This window comes from Carcharodon carcharias (assembly GCF_017639515.1).
Source record: "Carcharodon carcharias isolate sCarCar2 chromosome 19 unlocalized genomic scaffold, sCarCar2.pri SUPER_19_unloc_2, whole genome shotgun sequence".
NCBI lineage: Eukaryota > Metazoa > Chordata > Chondrichthyes > Lamniformes > Lamnidae > Carcharodon > Carcharodon carcharias.
Window position 1 is genome coordinate 81,151 of NW_024470566.1, and position 12,856 is coordinate 94,006.

Here is a 12,856-nt window from a genome sequence, read left to right on the forward strand (position 1 = left end):
TTATTGTCAGTCAGGTCAACACATTAGTGCCTGTCAGGTGAGCACATTAGTGCCTGTCAGATGAACACATTAGTGTCTGTCAGATGAACACATAAGTGCCTGTCAGATGAACACATTAGTGTCTGTCAGATGTACACCTTAGTGTCTGTCAGATGAACACATCAGTGTCTGTCAGATGAACACATTACTGTCTGTCAAGTGAACACATTAGTGTCTGTTAGATGAACACGTTATTGTCAGTCAGGTCAACAAATTAGTCCCCGTCAGATGAACACATCAACGCCTGTCAGGTGAAAACATTAGCGCCTGTCACGTGAACACAATAGTGTCTGTCATGTGAACACATTAGTGTCTGTCAGATGAACACATTAGTGTCTGTCAGATGAACACATTAGTGTCTGTGAGATGAACACATTAGTGTCTGTGAGATAAAGACATTAGTGTCTGTCAGATAAAGACATTAGTGTCTGTCAGATGAACACATTAGTGTCTGTGAGATGAACACATTAGTGTCTGTCAGATAAAGACATTAGTGTCTGTCAGATAAAGACATTAGTGTCTGTCAGATGAACACATTAGTGTCCGTGAGATGAACACATTAGTGTCTGTCAGATAAAGACATTAGTGCCTGTCAGATAAAGACATTAGTGTCTGTCAGATAAAGACATTAGTGCCTGTCAGATGAACACATTAGTGCCTGTCAGATAAAGACATTAGTGTCTGTCAGATAAAGACATTAGTGTCTGTCAGATAAAGACATTACTGCCCACTGGGTGAACACATGTGATGCGGTCAGATTGTGGACACAATGTCCCAGCAGTTTCCTCCTCTATGTGACAGGGGTTTTCTGCTGGTCAAGTGGCTGCTTACCCCCCGTGACCATCCATTCCCTGATTGTCTGATGTGCTGCAAGAGCAGAGAACAGCAGCTATTCTAGCATTGACCTTCAGGAAAGGTCAGAGTGACTTAACGTTAATGTGTATTGTATGTGTGAGTGGAGTAGGAGACCAGGGGAATGACTCGGTAATCCATTTCCCAAACTCCCAGACTGTAAAGAAATACAGGGAAAAGTCCCTGCACTGGGAATTCTGTCTCCCACTTCCTCGATCCGGTTCATTGGATGAAGTGAAGTGAAGTTAACCCACGTTACCAGAGATAAAATCAAAAACTGCGGATGCTGGAAATCCAACACAAAAACAGAATTACCTGGAAAAACTCAGCAGGTCTGGCAGCAGCGGCGGAGAAGAAAAGAGTTGACGTTTCGAGTCCTCATGACCCTTCGACAGAACTGCACATTACCAGAACTCCCCCACACCACCTCACAGGATTTTAAAACCAAAGGCAGGATTTTTAGTTTGGCGGGTCTGGGATTGGCCAAAGAATGGACTGCAGATCGGGATTCACCTCTGGCTGTGATTTCACTCCCATTAACAGCCAGCCAGCATGAAGTGTGTACTGAAATGCTCAGCTCTGCTGGGGTGGGGTGGACGGAGGGTGGGTGCTGACCTAAGCCCGGGTAGTGGGCGAGCACTGAGAGAAAGCTACAAAGGCAGAGAGCTGCCTCACAGAGCTTGGAAAGCACGAAATAAAGTCTTTAAAAGCAGGCAAAAAATATCCAAGCATCACAATCAGTCACCTGAACATATACATGATAAAAAATGCTATCTATAGATTTCTCTTTTCCTTTTATTAAATAACGGAAGCCTCATCCTGAGGTGGAAGTCCTGTCATTGCCCTTGGATGAGGTTTCATGAAAAATGCAAATTCTGCTGGCTGATTCGTCTACCCGCCAACTATAAGTTTGGACAGATTATAAAAATGTGTCCTTTAATTACCTCACTTGGCCTCTTACCTTTCAGCAGGCACGCTTCCGGCTTTGGCATGCATACGCTGACTGAAATATCGCACAAGCATGGGATGACATCAGGACACTCGCCCGATCGCATCTCGCCTGATTTCACCACCGATCGGTTTGGGCGCTCACCTGCCCATCAGCATCAAATTCTGGCTCTAGTCTCCTACTGCTCACCGGACAGGCTTTACGCTCAATTAGACCGAATTTTGCACAAAGCTTTCACTTCTCCAATCTTGATTTAAAAACAGTGATGTGCATTGCAAGAAACTTCTACCTTACACACTAATAAGAAAACTGGACACACTCACCTTTGATCGTCAGCAGGAAGAAGCTGCTGGCTTTTGCAAAGGGATTTTCCACCATACAGGTGTAGGTGCCAGAGTCTGACTGTTGTGCCATATTAATAATCAAAGTTCTGTTATTGTTGATCAAGCTGTAACGCTTATCCAGAAATTCTGTTCCTGACGCAAACCACATGATAGACTGAACTTTCGTTGACACGGTGCAGGTCAACGCGATAACACTGTTTTCCCTGTTGGAATTACTGGATATGTGGGGCCTGAGAAGATCATCTAGGGAGAGATGGAACAGCTGATTTTATTAAGAGGAGAATGGGTAACTCACATGGCTTGTTTGTGATTTGGTTTCCACTTTAAATACTAGTTACATTTCTCTTCAGTTAACTTGTGGCCTGTTCTGGATTGGGGAAGTTCCCAACTACTTATGAGTGACTTGGGTCTAATCCCAGTAGCTTTCTTCAAAAACACCTTCATGTATACAACAGTACATTCTAGGCTTGTGCAGACCATTCCATCTTCTCTTCCCAGTTTCCTGCACATGACTGATGTCACCATTACAACATGACATACATTACTACTTCATTACCGTAACTATTAACCCGTTATTTTACATCTCCTCAGGTATAATCTCAACTTTCTGAATAGCAATCTTAAACTATTTCTATTAGCACCATCTCCCCTCCCAGGTCCATGCGGTGCTTTCCCTGATCTTGTTCTGGTCCTTGTTGGCCATTCATCGTTTTGCTGACTGGGTCACCATTCTGTCAGCTAACTGATGTAGTCTTCATTTCATATCCCAGGGCTTGGGATATTCAAACTCATTAGTTCTTGCAGCCTCCAGTGGTATTATCACTTTTCTGTTTCTCCTGAATGCACCAGGTTGAGTTGGAATGAGATAGGGAAGGGGTTGGTTTGTTTGTTTAATAACTGTGCCTTCAAACTTTTGATCTCTAATCCATGCTTTCAGACCTGTTACTAACATTGCTGAAGTCTTTAGATGTCAGAAAGGGGTTTCCCTTCTCACCATCTGAACAGACCCCACCACTGCTGCCCTGGCCCACAGCCATTTCACACTCCATACAGCATTGACTGGCTTCAGACAGGACTTCCCTCAGGAAGGAAGCTCCACCTCAGGGAGCTGCCGGCTAATGTGAACAGGACTGGGCCTGTGTGCCAGCCCAAGTCCCAGGATTCCAGGGACATGTAAGGTTTGGTGGTCTCAGGGTGGGGAGGTAGGTGAGGACTGGGGAGATGGACTTAGGGGGTTTGGGGTGTCAGTCAAGTGGGCCAGGAAGGCAGGGAGGGGGGGGCAATTGCCTTGCTGCTGAACTTCTCCTGCGAGCCTCAAAGCTGAGACTGGGCAGAAAGCAGCCCTTAAATAGTCAAAAATTGGCCATTGAAAGGCCTGAATTGGGACAAGGGCAGGGGGCCTCACCCATACCAAGGCATAACTGCGGAGAGGTCAGGAATCCATCAGGAAGTCCATCTGACAAAGAAAATGCTCACCCCGCCTACAAACCCTGTCTCCCAATACCCACCCACCCCTTTCCCAGGGCAGAATGTAAGATTTGCCCATTCTCCTGCCTTCCTCCTTGAATTATACACTTTGATTTACAGAACTGCTTGAAGTGTCCTTTCTTTCTGCATTGGAAACACTGCCTCCCATAAAAACAAAAAAACTGCGGATGCTGGAAATCCAAAACAAAAACAGAATTACCTGGAAAAACTCAGCAGGTCTGGCAGCATCGGCGGAGAAGAAAAGAGTTGACGTTTCGCGTCCTCATGACCCTTCGACAGAACTTGCGTTCGAGTCCAAGAAAGAGTTGAAATAGAAGCTGGTTTAAGGTGTGTGTGGGGGCCTCCTGCTGGGCAATCTGGCCTTCTTTGCTGCTTTTTAGCCACATAGGGCAGGATGGTGCCCTTGATGGGCGGGCGGGAGGACAGCCAATCGCTGCTGCTGAAACGGGCCCCACCACCCAACAGGAGGCGCCACGCGCTCCCTGTGCAGGGGGGGTGGGGGGGGATTCCCCCACTGTCAGAGTGAAAGCACTACCTCAGGGAGTGCACTGAAAGGTTGGCAAATATTAAAAACAAAACAATCAAAAATACATTAACATGTCCCCCCCTCATGTGAAAATATCACACGAGATGGGACATGTTAATGAAATAAACAATAACTTTATTAAAGGTTTTTAAAACCCTGATCAAACCTCATCCCGCCACTGGATGAGGTTAGTAAAAACCATCACCTACCCACCTGGCCGTTGGGCCTGTGCTCCGAGCCAAAGTTCACACGGGCCTTGCAAAATCGTCGATGATTGACAAGTTACGGGCCTTAACAATGCCTTTAATGAATGGTGGGCGTGCGCCCTGCTGCATAGCGCACCAGCCGACCGAAGTATTGCGGTGCCACGCGCTGATGCTTTAAGTGCTGATGTGTGCGCTCCGCCTCCCACCCCCCAGCCAGAAGATTCTGCCCACAGTGTGGGCACTTTCCAATGGCTGCTGCAGGGTTTCCCGCTTTCTGTTTTGACAGGGCAGGGCTGTCGACTTCAGGCCCAAACCACTAACAAGTTCATCCGAAGCTTTGGTATTTCCACACATTAAGACCTGATTTTGCTCCCTAAATTTGGCCTGTCTAGTGTATTGAACCATTTGTTCGAGTGTTTGGTCGTCTTTTGACTGTAAAAGATCTGACAGCTTTTCATCGTGGACTCTGACAACTATGTGATCACAAATAAGTTGGTCTTTCAATAACTGCAACAACTGGCTAGAATTATCCAGGTCTGTAATGAACAATTCAATGGATTGCACTGTCCTCTGGGTTCTCTCGCTGAATTGTGCTCACTCAGTTACCAGGTTTGATTTTGAGCTGAAGGATTTATCAAGTGCTTTCAAGTTGGTTTCCAAATCTGCATATATCTCTCCTACCTGCTGTTTCAGGAGGACATCGTCACCAGCAGACTCCACGGCCTACAGAAACATACTAACCTGGTGCTTCTGCTCTTTTGCAAGCAAGCAAGCCTGATTCTGCTCGATACCTCAGGAGTGGCTTTTTCCACAACTCCCAACGCTGGCCTCTTCGTGGACCTTCAAGGTTTGCAAACTCGAGGCTGCAGAAGAAGCAGTGACTGCTCGACTGGTACTGACACCGCTATCAATTCTCAGTCTGCCTCTCACTAAGGTAAGTCCTCTGATTCTTTCTTTGAAGAAGTCTTCTTCCAGTTTCTCCCCATGGGTGTTCCATCAATGGCACCAAACCGTTGTTAGACTGGTTTCACTGTTGCTGCTACCATGGTTTGTGATTTGGTTTGCTCTTTAAATGTTATATGGATGCCTCTCTGGGTAACTTGTGACCAGTTCTGGATTGGGAAGTTTTCTCACTATTTATGAGTGACTTGGTTCTAACTCTGGGAGGTTACTTCAAAACTCCTTTATTTACACTATAGTATGTTCTAAACTTCTAGGTAAGTACATCTCTCTCTTGTACAGACTGTTCCATCTTCTCTTAGTCTCTTGCACATGAACGCTGGGTCACTGTTACACCATGATACACATCATTATCTCATTGCCATAACTATTAACCAGTTATTCTACATCCAGAACCTGGGTCTGAAGCTGAACTTGGAGAATAAGGAGGTGTATGGACTCAAGCACAGTCAGTGAGTCTCAATAAAAACGGCTCAGGGAACACAAACCAGCAATCTCACTCCGAAATGGCGGGGAGCTGCTGGGGCCCTGGACTGGGTTGAAGCTGTGGGTGATTAATGCTGACGCTGGGTACATGGCTGGCCAGACTGCTTCCAGCTTCAGCAATGCCTCCTCTCTACGATCATTCTGGAAAGAAACATTCCAATCATTCTGATAAAAGCTCATAGATTTGAAACATGAATTCTGTTTCTCTCTCCACAGATGCTGCAGAGTATTTCCAGCATTTTCTGCTTTTATTTCAGATTACCAGCATCTGTCGTATTTTGTATCAGAATAACTGGATTGTGAGTTTTAAGTTTAATGTCTTCCTGCAGCCATTTCACAATCCATTTATACACTGAAACATAGGAACAAAGGAGTGAGGAGTGTGAGTAGGGCCCCTCAAGCCTGCCCAACCATTAGATGATAGCTGATCTACCTCAAAGCCATTTCCCACACTATCCCCATATTCCATAGCATTATGGGGTAGACAATTCCAAGGGTTCACCACCCTCTAAATGAAGAAATTCCTCCTCATTTCAGTCCTAAATGCCTACCTCTTATTCTGAGATGCTGTCCCCTGGTTCTAGCACCTCACCCCCCACCCAGCCCCACAACCAGGGGAAACATCATTTCTGCATCTACCCTGTTGAGCAAGGAAGGATTTGTGTTTCAATGAGATCACCTTTATTCTTCTAAAATCTAGAGAATATCAGCCCAGCCTCCCCAATGTCTCCCCATAGAACAATCTCACCAACCCAAGGATCAGTCTGCTGAACCTTCATTGCGCTCCCTCTATGAGTTAGGATATCCTTACTTTGTTAAGGACAGTAAAACTGTACACATTACTCCAGGTGAATCCATTCAATTGCAGCAAGACTTCTTTACTCCTGTACGCAAATCCTCTTACAATAAAGGCTAACATGTACCTTCCTAATTCCTGTACCTGCATGTTAGCTTCAGTGTCTTATGAACAAGGACACCCAGGTCCCTTTGGACATCAACACTTCCCAACCTCTCACCATTTAAGAAATTCTCTGCATTTCTGTTTGCCCTACCAAAGTGGATAGCTTCATACTTTCCCACATTATATTCCAATTTCCATGTTCTTGCCTGTAATGTAAAGGGTTAACAAATGGGATATGCTTTGATGTAGATGACAAATGTGACATTGACACCAGTCAGTCATGTGTTACACTCGCTGTCTCAAAACAGAGGTTGGAATACCATGCCTTGGAGCAGCGTGTCTACTCTACAGCCTGTTTAGAAGCAGTATCCATAAAAAAGTGTTAAGCAGATCCTAGAATACACCTACAATCTGTCTACTAACCAAGTATCATGACTTGAGTCAAAGATAAAAAGACCATCTCAGAACATTGAGATAAAAACAAAAAAACTGTGGATGCTGGAAATCCAAAACAAAAACAGAATTACCTGGAAAAACTCAGCAAGTCTGGCAGCATCGGCGGAGAAGAAAAGAGTTGACGTTTCGAGTCCTCATGACCCTTCGACAGAACTTGAGTTCGAGTCCAAGAAAGAGTTGAAATATAAGCTGGTTTAAGGTGTGTGTGTGGGGGGCAGAGAGATAGAGAGACAGAGAGGTAGGGGGGGGATGTGGTTGTAGGGACAAACAAGCAGTGATAGAAGCAGATCATCAAAAGATGTCAACGACAATAGTACAATAGAACACATAGGTGTTAAAGTTAAAGTTGGTGATATTATCTAAACGAATGTGCTAGTTAAGAATGGATGGTAGGGCACTCAAGGTATAGCTCTAGTGGGGATTTTTTTATAATGGAAATAGGTGGGAAAAGGAAAATCTTTATAATTTATTGGAAAAAAAAAGGAAGGGGGAAACAGAAAGGGGGTGGGGATGGGGGAGGGAGCTCACGACCTAAAGTTGTTGAATTCAATATTCAGTCCGGAAGGCTGTAAAGTCCCTAGTCGGAAGATGAGGTGTTGTTCCTCCAGTTTGCGTTGGGCTTCACTGGAACAATGCAGCAAGCCAAGGACAGACATGTGGGCAAGAGAGCAGGGTGGAGTGTTAAAATGACAAGCGACAGGGAGGTTTGGGTCATTCTTGCGGACAGACCGCAGGTGTTCTGCAAAGCGGTCACCCAGTTTACGTTTGGTCTCTCCAATGTAGAGGAGACTACATTGGGAGCAACAAATGCAGTAGACTAAGTTGGGGGAAATGCAAGTGAAATGCTGCTTCACTTGAAAGGAGTGTTTGGGTCCTTGGACGGTGAGGAGAGAGGAAGTGAAGGGGCAGGTGTTGCATCTTTTGCGTGGGCATGGGGTTGTGCCATAGGAGGGGGTTGAGGAGTAGGGGGTGATGGAGGAGTGGACCAGGGTGTCCCGGAGGGAGCGATCCCTACGGAATGCCGATAAGGGGTGAAAGGGAAGATGTGTTTGGTGGTGGCATCATGCTGGAGTTGGCGGAAATGGCGGAGGATGATCCTTTGAATGCGGAGGCTAGTGGGGTGATAAGTGAGGACAAGGGGGACCCTATCATGTTTCTGGGAGGGAGGAGAAGGCGTGAGGGCGGATGCGCGGGAGATGGGCCGGACACGGTTGAGGGCCCTGTCAACGACCGTGGGTGGAAAACCTCGGTTAAGGAAGAAGGAGGACATGTCAGAGGAACTGTTTTTGAATGTAGCATCATCGGAACAGATGCGACGGAGGCGAAGGAACTGAGAGAATGGGATGGAGTCCTTACAGGAAGCGGCGTGTGAGGAGCTGTAGTCGAGATAGCTGTGGGAGTCGGTGGGTTTGTAATGGATATTGGTGGACAGTCTATCACCAGAGATTGAGACAGAGAGGTCAAGGAAGGGAAGGGAAGTGTCAGAGATGGACCACGTGAAAATGATGGAGGGGTGGAGATTGGAAGCAAAATTAATAAATTTTTCCAAGTCCTGACGAAAGCATGAAGCGGCACCGAAGTAATCATCGATGTACCGGAGAAAGAGTTGTGGAAGGGGGCCGGAGTAGAACTGCAACAAGGAATGTTCCACATACCCCATAAAGAGAGAGGCATAGCTGGGGCCCATGCGGGTACCCATAGCCACACCTTTTATTTGGAGGAAGTGAGAGGAGTTGAAGGAGAAATTGTTCAGCGTGAGAACAAGTTCAGCCAGACGGAGGAGAGTAGTGGTGGATGGGGATTGTTCGGGCCTCTGTTCGAGGAAGAAGCTAAGGGCCCTCAGAACATCCTGGTGGGGGATGGAGGTGTAGAGGGATTGGACGTCCATGGTGAAGAGGAAGCGGTAGGGGCCAGGGAACTGGAAATTGTTGATGTGACGTAAGGTGTCAGAGGAATCACGGATGTAGGTGGGAAGGGACTGGACAAGGGGAGAGAGAAGGGAGTCAAGATAACGAGAAATGAGTTCTGTGGGGCAGGAGCAAGCTGAGACGATCGGTCTACCGGGGCAGTTCTGTTTGTGGATTTTGGGTAGGAGATAGAAGCGGGCCGTCCGAGGTTGGGCGACTATCAGGTTGGAAGCTGTGGAAGGGAGATCCCCAGAGGAGATGAGGTCAGTGACAGTCCTGGAAACAGTGGCTTGATGTTCAGTGGTGGGGTCATGGTCCAGGGAGAGGTAGGAGGAAGTGTCTGCGAGTTGACGCTCAGCCTCCGCGAGGTAGAGGTCAGTGCACCAGACAACAACAGCACCACCCTTGTCAGCGGGTTTGATGACAATGTCAGGGTTGGACCTGAGAGAATGGAGTGCAGTAAGTTCAGAGAGAGACAGGTTAGAATGGGTGAGAGGAGCAGAGAAATTTCTTTCAAGTGAAGCAGCATTTCACTTGCATTTCCCCCAACTTAGTCTACTGCATTCGTTGCTCCCAATGTGGTCTCCTCTACATTGGAGAGACCAAACGTAAACTGGGCGACCGCTTTGCAGAACACCTGCGGTCTGTCCGCAAGAATGACCCAAACCTCCCTGTCGCTTGCCATTTTAACACTCCACCCTGCTCTCTTGCCCACATGTCTGTCCTTGGCTTGCTGCATTGTTCCAGTGAAGCCCAACGCAAACTGGAGGAACAACACCTCATCTTCCAACTAGGGACTTTACAGCCTTCCGGACTGAATATTGAATTCAACAACTTTAGGTCGTGAGCTCCCTCCCCCATCCCCACCCCCTTTCTGTTTCCCCCTTCCTTTTTTTTTCCAATAAATTATAAAGATTTTCCTTTTCCCACCTATTTCCATTATAAAAAAAACCCCACTAGAGCTATACCTTGAGTGCCCTACCATCCATTCTTAATTAGCACATTTGTTTAGATAATATCACCAACTTTAACTTTAACACCTATGTGTTCTATTGTACTATTGTTGTTGACATCTTTTGATGATCTGCTTCTATCACTGCTTGTTTGTCCCTACAACCACACCCTCCCCCTCCACCTCTCTGTCTCTCTATCTCTCCGCCCCCCACACACACACCTTAAACCAGCTTATATTTCAGCTCTTTCCTGGACTCGAACTCAAGTTCTGTCGAAGGGTCATGAAGACTCGAAACGTCAACTCTTTTCTTCTCCGCCGATGCTGCCAGACCTGCTGAGTTCATCTCAGAACATTGCCCATTCAATTAGACTATCTAAATCCTCCTGAAGCCTCTTTGGCTTCTCCTCACAATTCCCATTCCCACTTAATTTTGTGCAATTAGCAAAACTGGAAAAATTACATTGGTCCCCACATCTAAATCATTGCTATAAATTGTGAATACCTGGGATGCAAGCACTAACCCTTGACTAGTCACAGTCTGCCAATCTGAGAATGACCCATTAATTCCTACTCTGTTTTCTGTCCATTAACCAATTCTTAATTCATGCCAGTAGATTATCCCCAATCCCAAGTGTTCTAAGGTGAAGGAGGAGGGTGATAAGGCAGAGGTCTTGGTGCATGTTGGTATCAATGACATAGGTAGAAAGAGGGATGAGGTCTTGCATCAAGAATTCAGGGAGATCGACAGTAGACTGAAAAGCAAGACCTCTGGGGTTGTAATATCTGGATTACTCCCAGTGCCACATGCTAGCGATCTCAGAAATAGGAGAAAAGCGCATATGAATACGTTGGTGCAGGAGGGAGGGTTTTAGATTCCTGGATCACTGGGACTGTTTCTGGGGAAGGTGGGACCTAATAGAATTACCCTATTGTTATTGTTTTTACACGCCTCTACAAATTGTGCACATATTTGCTCCTCAATTTCCCGCTATCTGGGGGTCCATAATAAACACCTAACAACGTGGTTGCCCCTTTTTAACTCCTAAGCTCTACCCACAAAAGCTTCATTCGATGCCCCCTCCAAGATATCATCTCTCCTTACTGCAGTAACTGACTCCTTAACTAATTATACAACGCCTCCTCCTCTTTTATCCCCTCCCCTGTCTCACCTGAAGATTCTATATCCCAGAGCGTTGAGCTGCCAATCCTGCCCCTCCCTCAACCATGTCTCAGTGATGGCTACTATATCACAATTCCACATGTCAATCCTCCCCCTTAACCCATCCGTTTTACCTGGAATGCTCCTGGCGTTAAAGAAGAGGCTATACAGCCTTGCCTTACTCCCTTGAAGCTTATTGCAGCTGTACTCCCTCTGACTTGATTGTTTTACTGTATTATGATGTGTCCCTATTCTGCGAACATTGTGTCCCTTCCCCCTGCTGAATTAGTTTAAACTCCACCCAACAGCACTAGCAAACCCGCCCGTAAGGATGTTAGTCCAGCTCTGGTTCAGATGTAGACCGTCCCGCTTGTACAGGTCCCACCTTCACCAGAAACGGTCCCAGTGATCTAGCAATCTAAAACCCTCCCTCCTGCACCAACTCTTAAGCCAAGTATTCATCTGTGCTATTCTCCTATTTCTGTGCTCGCTAGCATATGGCACTGTGAGTAATCCAAAGATTACAACCTGCTTTTCAGTCTACCACCTAACTCCCTGAATTCTTGATGCAAGACCTTATCCCTCTTTCTAACTATGTCATTGGTACCAACATGAACCATGACCTCTGCCTTATCACCCTCCCCCTTCAGGATGCCCTGCAGCCATTCAGTGACATCCTGGACCCTGGCACCAGGGAGGCAACACACCATCCTGGAGTCATGTTGACGGCCACAGTAGCGCCTATCTGTTCCCCTGACTATAGAATCCCCTATCACTATTGCTCTTCCTCCCCTCCTGTACAGACAGGCTGCTTGTGGTGCCAGAATCTTGGCTCTGTCCACACTCCCTGGAGGAACCAGCGCCTTCATCTGCCTCCAAAATGGAATACCGATTTGCGAGCAGGACCCCAGGGGACTCCTGAACTACCTGCCTGCTTCTCTTGGGCTGCCTGGTGGTCACTCATTCCCTTCCTTCAAGTCCCTTCATTTGCGGTGTGACCACTTCTCTAAACGTGCTATTCACGATGCTCTCAGACTTGCGGATGCTCCACAGTGTCCCCAGCTCTGAAACCCCAGCTTCCAGGAGCTGCAGCTCGACACACATCCTACACACATGCTGGTCCTGGGCACTGGAAATGTCCCCGGCTTCCCACATGGAGCACCAGGAGAATACCACGGCTTTGAGCTCTCCTGCCATGACTTATCCATTTAAATTAAACCTTTTAAATCAATTACTCTAGGGCCCTTCTTTCCTGATCCTCGTTACGACAGAATATACAAACTATAAACCACCAAAAAACATTAAACTATAAGCGATAAAAGTAGTAAATACTTACCCGACCTTACCCACTACTTACCAGTCATTTCTCTCCCTTGTAGCCTCTACTGCTGCAGCAGGGCACGGCCACTCTCTGAAGATTTAAATAGTTGGATAGCAAAAGAAAAAATGCAAAGAGCCATTCTTCCCCTCTGCACCGAATTCCCACTGCGCACCAAACTGCTAATACCCACACTCACTCTGGTTGTGTCTCACTCAGGATGAGGTCTCTCCCTTGCTCGTGTGTAAGCTCACTGAGCACTTTTGTTAACTTTTGTTTATAAATATTTTAATTTAATCTTTAAAATCTC